We start from the raw sequence: 11526 nt of genomic DNA, 5'->3' as shown, positions 1-11526 counted from the left end.
GTCTTTGTTCTTCAAATTAAAGCTCAGAATTCTTCAGAAAATCACACCATGATCAACCTCTCTGATTCCTGTACGTGTGTTGTGGCGGCTCTCCCTCCAATCTCTGAATTCAGATTTCCTTTTTATATGTTCACAATAAAAGCCCAAGAAGATATAAAAGTTTCCTTGCCGATAATAATTAAAACGCTGAAATCTCATCATGCGCGAGCACTCCAGAAATCCCAGGCGGGCGCGCATATGTCTCTGACTCCAATTCTTCACTCTCACAGAAAGTTACGCATTTTCTCATCTCTCTTCATCTCTTCAGCGCTAAACTAAGCGCTAAACTTTTCTTTGCCAAGCCCAATAAAGATGGCCCAATACCTTTTCTCGTTGCTTTTCTTTTCTTTTCTTCTCTTCTTTATTTTCTTCATTTTATTCTTTTCTCTTTCAACTTCTTATATTCTTCTTATTTTCCATAATAATCAAATAATTTCCTACAAATACAAAAACAACGAAACTCCGCATAAATCTGCTCGAAACCAACAATTAAAAATTAAAATCATAATTAAATTAAGTGTATAAAATACACTTATCAAATACCCTCAAACTTAGTCTTTTGCTAGTCCCGAGCAAAACAATAATCAACTCAAAAATTCTAAGACTTCATATAATCAAACCAACAACCAAAAATCACCAAGAATAGTCAAGAAATATTATGGAGCAATGACCTCAGAAATAATTTTAAAAATCAAACATATCATCAATACGAGGCAAAAGATATTTGTTCTTCACAGTAACTCGGTTCAACTGTCGATAGTCAATGCACAGCCGCATCGACCCATCCTTCTTTTTCACAAAGAGAACCGGAGCTTCCCAAGGAGATAAACTAGGACGGATGTACCCCTTATCCAAAAGATCTTGTAACTGATTCTTCAACTCATGCATCTCTGACGGAGCCAGACAATACGGTGCTCGAGAAATAGGCAAAGTACCCGGCATCAACTCTATGCCAAAATTGACTTCCCTAATAGGAGGAAAACAAGGAATCTCATCAGGAAATACATCGGGAAATTCATTCACAATTGGTATACCTTCTATACAAACACTCTCAGCGGACAAGTCAACTGCATAGATGAGGTAGCCTTCCCCGCCAGACTCTAGAGCTCGACAGGCTCACAAAGCTGAAACCAACGGCATCGGCTCCCTCACTATAGAAAAACCAGCTATCACCCTCAACCGGATGAAAGCGTACCAACCTCTGATAGTAGTCCACTGAAGCTTGGTAGGTAGTCAATACATCGATCACCAGAATACAATCAAAATCCTCCATCGCAAGAACCATGAGATTCGATATCAGAATGTTTCCTTCAAACTCTAAAGAGCGACCCAAGGAACTCGCGATCCTAGACTGAGAGAAAGACATGTTACACCGAATGCTATCCTGCGCCTGGTGACATCGGCTCACCAACCCCTCAAAAGTCATGTCATCACCAACTGCCACCCGATCATGAATCTATGGGTTAAGGCCTTGAAGAAACAGATTATACTTCATCTCTGAGCTGTCAGCAATCTCAGGGAAATAGGAAACCAAGTCGAAGAACTTCTGCTGGTACTCGTCAATCGACATAGCTCCCTGACGTAGACTCAACAACTCACTCGCCTTCGTCTGATGAAGTGCAGGAGGAAAATACAGCTTCTGAAAAGCTGTGCGGAACTCGGCCCAAGTAGCAACTCCTCTCGCAGAAATGAACGGTGTAGAAGTGGACCTCTACCACTTATGGGCTCGTCCTTCCAAGAGATAACCAAGCATCTCCATCTTCTGCTCCTCTGTACAGCGGTATGTCTGAAAACAATTCTCCATGCGATCTAACCAGTTCTCAGCATCCTCAGGAGTCTTGCCTCCAACCAAGGGCTTAGGACCCATCTGCATGAATCGATGCATACTAAAATGACGGTGATCATCACGATGACGATGATGGAGCTCCCAACGATGATCACGATCATCATCTCCCCAGCGTCCACCTCCACTACCATGGCTACTCTGGTCATCGTAATTCGCCATCTACAAAATTTACCTCATGGTTATCTTATGCAGAATCTAAATCCCAAGATTACTATGCATGCTCTGATACCATAATGTAGTGACCCCTTACTGAGATCACCTACTAAACAAAAACTTAAGAATACAATTAACTTAATTAAAACATTAAACCAGAATAAACTGCGGAAGCAATAATCATTATACAATCCCAAAGAAAGAAATCTGTAAATACTCAAATAATTATACAACCAGATCGAATAGTGTATTAACCCCACATACATCAGAAAATAAAACCTAGGCAAACACCCAGCTGGCCGCCCACTTCCTAGTCCCTCCTGGATCCACCCGCCTCATCGAATCGCAAACCTGCCCCATGGAATAGGGTGTCCAGATACACAAAGTACGAGACGTGAGCATAAAATGCTCAGCACGAGAGTATGAGTATACAGTACTATATGAGTGCATGAATGCAAGTGTACCGACTCCCGAGACTAGAGGTCAGGAATCACAAATCAAAGACAGACTGGGCCCTAGGTATGTAGTATTTTGTGCCATCGCTTCAGGAGGTGGCTCCCATACTAACTGTGGATATACCGGATCCAAATCGATGGAAATCCATCCACTAACAGGATATGGTAAAACCCTACTACAGGATATCTCAAGGATATATATATAATCTCAATATGAATATGCATGCACCATATGATCATGTCATAATATATGCATATAAAATCATGTCATATAAATCATGCAAGCACATAATACATGCATACTCAGTCAGGGTATCTCGAACAGTACTTTCGTACCTCACACAAAAGTCTAAATTAAACTGGAAGAAGACAACCCCTAGCTGTCTTAGGTCCAAGCCCGACCCGACCTGGTTTCACCCTTGAAGCCCGACCTGAACTGCTCCAGGTCAAGCCCCGACCTGAACTTCTCCGGGTCAAGCCCCGAGCTGAACTGCTCCTGGTCAAGCCCGACCTGAACTGCTCCTGGTCAATCCTCGAGCTGAACTGCTCATGATCAAGCCCGACCTGAACTGCTCCTGGTGAAGACCCGAGCTCTTCCTTCCCGAACTCCCGAGCTACTCCTCGGTCCGAGTAGAATTATGAAGTGAGATGAAATGGTGTGAAAATATCCGAAACCTCGACTCCTATTTATAAGAGATGAGCCGGGACAGGTGTCAACCAAATGCATGAGTGCATGACATCTGGCAAGACACTAAGCATGCCTTAGCTCCAGCCACGTGTTCATTCCCGACCTGAGCACCACGTGCTCTTCCCATGACCGAACACTACCTTGGTTTCCATCATGACCGACCCGATCTACTCATGACCGACCAGAGCTACTCCTGACTGGCCCGAGCTACTCATGACCGACCAAAGCTACTCATGGCTGACCAGAACTACTCATGACCGACCTGAGCTACTCATGACTGACCCAAACTACTCATGACCGACCCGAGCTACTCATGACCGACCTGAGCCCATGGTAAAATCCATCAACCCTTGCTCATTCTCATGCCATGTGTTCTTGACTTGTGCTCTTGTTAATAAAATATTTATTAGTTCTAAACATATATAACCATTTTAATATTGTAAAATGGAACTGTGCTACTACAGCTTCTGTTTCCTTTTAGGTGTCATGTATCGAACACTTGGCGTGCATTTTTCAACACCTCAAAATACAACCACAACCAACACAATATTCACACATACAACACCATCAATATTCGATTCAAACAATATCCAACAAAACTTCCACACTTTTCTAAAGAAGTGATGGCCAAGCGAAGTACCTCAAGTTTTTTTTGAGTTTAGAGAATATAGAGGATTGAGCATTGCTAGATTTCGTGAAAAACATCCATATAACTCGAGATTTCGAACCATCAAACGCAAATGACAAACCAATTAAAAAATCTCCAATTTTTTGGAACCCTAGCTTTGAATTTTGGCTCGAATTAGATAGCAAGTAGGTGTAAAACTCAAAAATGGTTGGTGTGAGGACATGATATGAACAATCTCAGACTCAAGTTGCGGAGAAAATCGAGTTTTGAAGCTTGGGTTTTTTAGTAGGGATGTTTTTGAAAGATGAAGCGAGAGAAATATGTCCAAAAACAAATCAGCGTGTGTTTTAAACTCTAGGGCGCAGGGGCGCTGGTGCGATGCGATACAAAAAAATGAGTGCGGGTGCGCTGTACTGAGGGAGTAGGGGCGAGAGCACGGGTGCGCTGGAACAAGGGCGCGGGTGCACTGTGATACAAAAATTTTGACACTAAAATGGGCGATGGGAGTGAGGGCACTTGTCAATAGCGCGGGTGCGCCCTGTAATCAATTTTTACCATTAAATTTCGGTGATTGGCACGGGTGCACTAGGGATTGGCGCGGGAGCACTTTCCTGTATGCATGGAAAATGTCTAAATTAATTATTTTGGAAGACATGCTATTAAAATTAAAAAATTTACCACTAAAAACGACAAAAAAATTAAAATTAAAAATGAAAATTAAAACAAAAATAATAAAATTTTGGGTTGCCTCCAAAAAAGCAAATGGGTTAACGTCGTCAGCCCGACTCTCCTAGTGTTTTTACATAGGCTCGATTAATTAAACGCTCTCTACGTTCCGCACTATATCTCCAAAATAATGCTTCAGCCTCTGACCATTGACTTAAAACTTGCGTCCATCATGATAATTCAGCTCAATGGCGCAATAAGAATGCACTTTTACTACTGTGAAAGGGCCAGACTATCTCGATTTCAACTTAATTGGAAATAATATGAGACGAGAATTAAATAATAATACATGCTATCCAGGCTCAAATTCTCTCCTCATTATTTTATTTTCATGCCACTTTTTGGTCTGTTCTTTGTAGATCTTGGCATTTTCATAAGCACCATTACGAATTTTGTCCATCTCAATCAGTTGCAACAACCGTTTTTTGTCAAATGATTTCAGATCAAAATTCAATTTCTTCATAGCCCAATATGATCGATGTTCTAACTCCACTGGCAGATGACATGCTTTCCCAAAAATCAACCTATACGGAGACATGCCAATTGGAGTTTTGAACGCAGTCCTATAAGCCCATAGTGCATCATCCAACTTGATTTCTCAATCTTTTCGGTTAGTCTTTACGGTCTTTTCCAGAATTTTCTTGATTTCTGGTTGGATATTTTAGCTTGACCATTTGTTTGTGGATGATATGCATATATCAATTTATTCTACACCATATTTTGTCAGCAATGAATTATAAATCTTATTGCAAAAATGTGTACCTTCATCACTGAGGATTGCCCGTGGAGTTTCAAACCACGTGAAAATATTTTTCTGCACAAACTACTACACAAGCATGATTAGTGTGGGCGGCGATTGCTTTCAACCATTTCGAAACATAATCAACAGCCAGTAAAATATAAGATTGACCAAAGTATGTAAGAAACAGTCCCAAAAAATCAATACTCCAAACATCAAACAATTCAACCTCTAAAGTATTTGTAAGGGGTAATTCATGACACCTAGATATATTTTTCATCCTTTAACATCTATCACAGGATTTCACTAAGGTATAACTATCCTTAAAAAAATTTGGCCAATAAAAATCAGATTGAAATACCTTAGCGGCTGTTCTTGATTCTCCAAAGTGACCGTCATACGGTTCAGAATGACACCGTTCCAGAATTTCTTTCACTTTAACTTCAGAAGCACGTCTCCTTATCACTTGATCCGAACACTTCTTATACACACACGGATCATCCCATAGATAAAAATTGACATCATGAAAAAAATCTCTTCCTTTGGTGATGATTAAGATATGGAGGCAACAAACCACAATAAAGAAAATTAGCAATATCAACAAACCAAGGGAGTTTAGAATTTACCTCAAAGAGATGTTCATCCAAAAATTGTTCCTTGATGAGTTCATATTCAACTTTTCCTTCCAACTCCAAACGAGACAAATGATCTGCTGCAAGATTTTCACTTCTTTTCTTGTCTCTAATTTCAAAATCAAACTCTTGTAGCAAGAGTATCCATCGAATTAATCTAGGCTTGGCATCCTTATTGGCAAAAGGTAACGAATTGTTGCATGGTCAGTATAAAAAATTACTTTAGAGCCATTAAGATAGGACCTGAATTTTTCAAACGAGAACACCACAACCAATATCTCTTTTTCAATAGTAGTGTAAATCTGTTGTGCTCCATCAAGAGTGTGGCTGACATAGTAATTGACCGAAACATCTTGTCTCTTCTTTGGCCCAAAACTGCTCCCACGACATAATCACTTGAATCACACATTACTTCAAATGGCTCTTTGCAATCAGGTAAAATCATGATATGCACAGAAATTAATTCCTCCTTGATCTTATTGAACGCCTGCAAACACACCTCATCAAAAATAAAGGATGAGTTTTTTTCTAACAAATTACATAAAAGCTTAGTAATTTTAGAAAAATCTCTAATAAAGCAACGATAAAATCCGGCGTGTCACAAGAAACTTCTAATGACTTTCACATTGTTTGGTGGTGGAAGCTTCTCAATTGCAAGAACTTTACCTCGATCAACCTCAAGCCCATTAGATGACACTTTATGCACAAGTACAATGCCCTCTTGAACCATAAAGTGGAATTTTTCCCAATTAAGCACTAAATTATTTTCCTGGCAACGCTGCAAAACAAGGGCCATATTGTGCAAACAATGATCAAAAGAAGACCCAAACACAGAAAAATCATCCATAAAAATTTTAATGATTTCCTCCACCATATCCGAAAAAATTGTCATAATGCATCGCTGAAAAGTAGTCGGTGCATTACACAATCCGAATGGCATTCTCCTGAAAGCATAAGTACCATAGGGCATGTAAAGGTTATTTTCTCTTGATCCTCTGGCGCTATGGAAATTTGATTATAACCAGAATAACCATCTAAAAAGCAATAATGTTGGTAACCAACCAACCTATCAAACATTCGATCAATAAAGGAAGAGGAAAATGATCTTTTCTAGTAGCCTTATTCAAACTTGTATAATCGATGCAGACTCTCCAACCAGTGATAGTACTAGTTGAGATCAACTCATTTTTCTCATTTTTTTAGTCACATTCATGCCCCTTTTCTTAGGAACTACCTTTACTAGAGACACCCAAGAAATGTCAGAAATGGCATAAATAATATCAACATTCAACAATTTCAAAACTTCTGGCTTCACCACTTCTTTTATCGCAGGATTTAACCTCCTTTGATGATCAACATACAGGCTATATGAATCCTCCATCAAAATTTTATGCATGCAAATATTTGGACTAATGCCCTTAATATCAGAAATTAACCAACTCAAAGCAGATTTAAATTCTCTCAAAACTCTTAATAATTTATCTTTTTCATCCGGAGTAAGAGAGGAAAAAATAATTATCGGGTAAGTCGAATTATCACCCAAAAATACATAGAATAATTGACTTGTAGTTCTTTCAATGCCGGAGTAGAAATTGGTACATCTTTACTGGCTCATCAAGCAATTCTTAATTTTTTTTCTTGACATTTTTTTAATTTTTGCAAACTTTAAAGAGCCAAAATTTACTCTCTAAGTTCCCAATCATCAACATTAGCTTGAGTCAACGAATTAATTAAGCATCTTGCCAACACATTTTCCAACTCCATTCCTACACCAAGATTATCCATGTAAGAATTAAATAAATCAATGCGGTTACAAGAACATACCTTATTTTGGTAATCCATGGTCTTATAAATATTAAAAGTAACCACTTCACCACCAACTCGTAGAGTTAATTTACCTTCCTGCACATCAATTAAAGCTCTTCTAGTTGCAAATAATGGTCTCCCAAAAATTAGAGAGACATCTAGATCTTCCTCCATGTCAAGCACTACAAAATCAGAAGGAATATTAAATTTATCTATTTTTATCAGTACATCCTCAACAATTCCATGAGGATAAGTAAGAGAACGATCGGTCAACTACAGAATGATTGTGGTCGGCTTCACCTCACCAAGCTCCAAGGCCCTGAAAATAAACAAAGACATTAAATTAATATTTTCATCTAAATCACGTAATGTTCTATTAACAGTTGCACCACCAATAATCCAAGGGATAGTAAAGCTCCCTGGATATTTTTATTTTTGTGGTAGTTTCTTTTGCAAGATGGCAATGCACTCTTCGGTCAACTTCACATTCTCAAATTCCTCGAGATTTCTATTCCTCGACATCACATCCTTCATGAATTTTGCATAGTGTGGCATTTATTCCAAAGAATCAACGAATGAAATGTTTATATGAATTTTCTTGAAGTTATCAAGAAACTTTGAAAATTGTTCATCCAATTCTTTTTTCTTGAACCGCTGTGGATATGGCAAAACAGCTTTTGGCATAGGCAGTTTCTTAGATTCAACCGCAGGCTTACTGAAATTTTTACTCTCAAATTTTTCTAATTCAATCTCAATATTTTCAACTTCATCAACATCCACTACCTTTGGGTAATTGACCCCAATTTCTTTCTCACTTCTCAAAGTGATGGCTTTACACTGATCCTTTGGATTTACCTCAGTATTGCTAGGAAAAAACCTTCTCTCCTGATTATTCAAGGAATTCGCAAGTTGACCAATTTTTATTTCAATATTTTTCATAGAAGCACCCACATTGGCCAAGTGCGTCTCCATATTATCAATCCTATTCCCATTCATTAGAAATCTTGTGGATGACTACAAAATAAAATTACTCACCAAATCCTCCAAAGATGGTTTACCCTCACCCCTTTGAGTATTGAATCCCGGTGGAGGATTCAACACATTTTTATTATTTGAATATGAAAAATTCTCATGATTGCGCAAACTAGGATGATACTGATTGGTTGCAGGATTAACTTGATATCCATTAAATTTTTTGTTCTTCACATACTGATCTTGCTACACACTTTCAAATCCATTATTAAGATTAACTACAGTCACCGGCAATGCCGACTCTGTTGAAACTTGATTTCCTTTGCTCAGCGCAGACAATTGTGTAGAAATAGTAGTCATTTGAGCAATCAAAGCTGTGAATGCATCAACTTCATGAACTCCAACAGGTTTTCTTATCATCGATCTCTCAATCGGTCACTGATAGCTATTAGTTGTCATAAACCTCTGTAGGAAATTTAGAAAATATTTATCCTCCAACATCAGCATCCACAGAAATCTGAGTTGGCCCATTCAAACCATTGTAAAATAATTCAATCTGCTCGCAATCTGCAAAATTATGGTTTGGGCACTTTCGTAGTAATTCTTTGTAGCGCTCCCAAGCTACATAAAGCTTCTCAAAATCTTGTTGTCTGAATGTAGTGATATCAATTTTCAGTTGGGCATACTTGGCAGGCGGAAAATACTTGGACAAAAATTTAGAACAGCCTATGTTGTAATGCTTCGCAATGGAAGTGACGGTAACCAACTACGAGCACTGTCCCTAAGAGAAAACGGGAACATTCGTAGTCTGATGGTGTCCTCAGTAACACCTTAAATTTTCACAGTGTCGGCAAGTTCCAGAAAAGTGCGCAGATGAAAATTTGGATCTTTAGTAGCTGCACCCCTAAAATTATTTTGTTGCACCATATTGATCAGTGCTGGATTCAACTCAAAATTATTAGTAGTGATATTCTGTCGAGCAATTCCAGAATAGTGATTGTTGATCACCGGTCTAAAATGATCTCTGATTGGCACAGGACCAGTATTTTCGCCTCCTTCACTGTTTTCTCTATTTTCAGTCATTTGTTTCAACTCTTCTCTTCTAGATTTTCTCAAGGATTTTGCGGTTTTCTCAATTTCCGAAACAAAGATCAGTGAGTCGTAACTTTGGATTTTTCGCATAAACTGCAAAAACAGGGTATAAAAGTTTAAATTAAAACCAATAAAATAAAATAAATTCTCTAAATCAAAATTAAGACTAATAAGCATAATTCAATATAAATCAAATAAAATTCATTCCATGACAACAGTGCCAAAAACTTGTTACGTGATTTTCTCTCGCAAGTGTACGGTGTCAAGTTTTAATATAGAAGTTATGTCCAAGTCGATCTCACAGAGAATGAATACAATGATATTATATTAAATATTTGTAACTAATAAAATCTCAATACTATTTAGAGCTATGAAAATGAGTTGATTTTGATTAACTAAAAACTTGCAACAAATTAAATTAAATAACAAAGAATTTTCAAGACGAAATATCAATGATAATAAATTCTAGAGGTTCAACTTCACTTTACTATCGACCATGATTTAGTCCTTTTAATTTATTAATTATAAATTCTTCTGTTTATTAGCCAAGAATCCAATTATTTCCTACTCCCTTTTCCAAGTGTTAGTAGAAGTTTATATCTAATATTAACCTCAATATTCCTATAAAGGTTTGAATATTAAATCCGGTAAACAGAACAATTGTAGTACCTAAAATCCAATCTACTAATTCGCATATATAAATTAAATAAATATTATGATTATTATTTTTTAAGTTTAATTTATTTAAATTTTTTATTTGAATTATGTGTTAATAGAATATAATTTATTTATTCAAATGATTTTATTTAATTGTTTAGTTTATTCATTTAAATGATTTTAAATGTCTAGCTTATTTAGTTAAATTCTTTTATCTGTCCAAATAATTTTAAAGGTTTTTATACTGCATGTGTATTTATTTAAATTAATTCTAAATGTTCGTCTAGTTGTTTAAATTATTTGAATCGCTCTGCTATTATTCAAATATTCCATTTATTGCAGTGACATCAAAATATTTAAAGTGTTGATTTTAATTCCTAAGATAGTGCCTAAAATTCTTTTTTTAATAATTATGATTTTAATTGCTTGAAATTAACTGCTTAAATTTCCTTTAAAGTGTAAGTGCTCAAATATTTTAAGTTCTTTATTATTGAAAATTTTGAAACAGTGACTTCCGGTTCCGGCGTTCGGCGATGGCGGATTTTGGCGGTAAATTCCAAGAATTTCTATTTTAAAAGTTTAGTAGGGAGGTAAGAGGAAATTTAGAAGGGAATTCAAAAGTTAGAAATTTTCGGGTATCAGAAAACATTTTCCTTAGTATTGCAATAATATTGGGCTTATTCTTTAACTTTTTCGAAAATTAGAATTTTCATAAACTCGGATTAGTAAAACCCAATTTAATATTTTTGATTAGAAGTTTTTAAAATTAAGAATTTTATTAGTGTAAGTTAGTAGGTACTATAAGTTATACTTTTAAAAGCACACACACACCTACTTTTAATTACTTACACATATACACACTATACACTCTACTTTTAAACACAAAATAAAATATTTAGCAAACCCTAGTCTACCAAACCCAAAGAAAATGCCCCACTCCATTCTCTCCTCTCTCATTCTTGCTTTTGGATCGGCTATTCCCCCTCCTTCAATCCCTAGCCGCCGCCGCCGCCCTCCAAGGGAGGTGTAGCTTGATACTAGTTCGAAATCCCAGCCCTCTCCCCTCTTGCATTTCGTTTTTGTTGGGTATTAA

Source organism: Henckelia pumila, unplaced genomic scaffold (assembly GCF_033568475.1).
Source record: "Henckelia pumila isolate YLH828 unplaced genomic scaffold, ASM3356847v2 CTG_466, whole genome shotgun sequence".
Classification (NCBI taxonomy): Eukaryota; Viridiplantae; Streptophyta; class Magnoliopsida; order Lamiales; family Gesneriaceae; genus Henckelia; species Henckelia pumila.
This window is presented reverse-complemented; position numbering follows the sequence as displayed.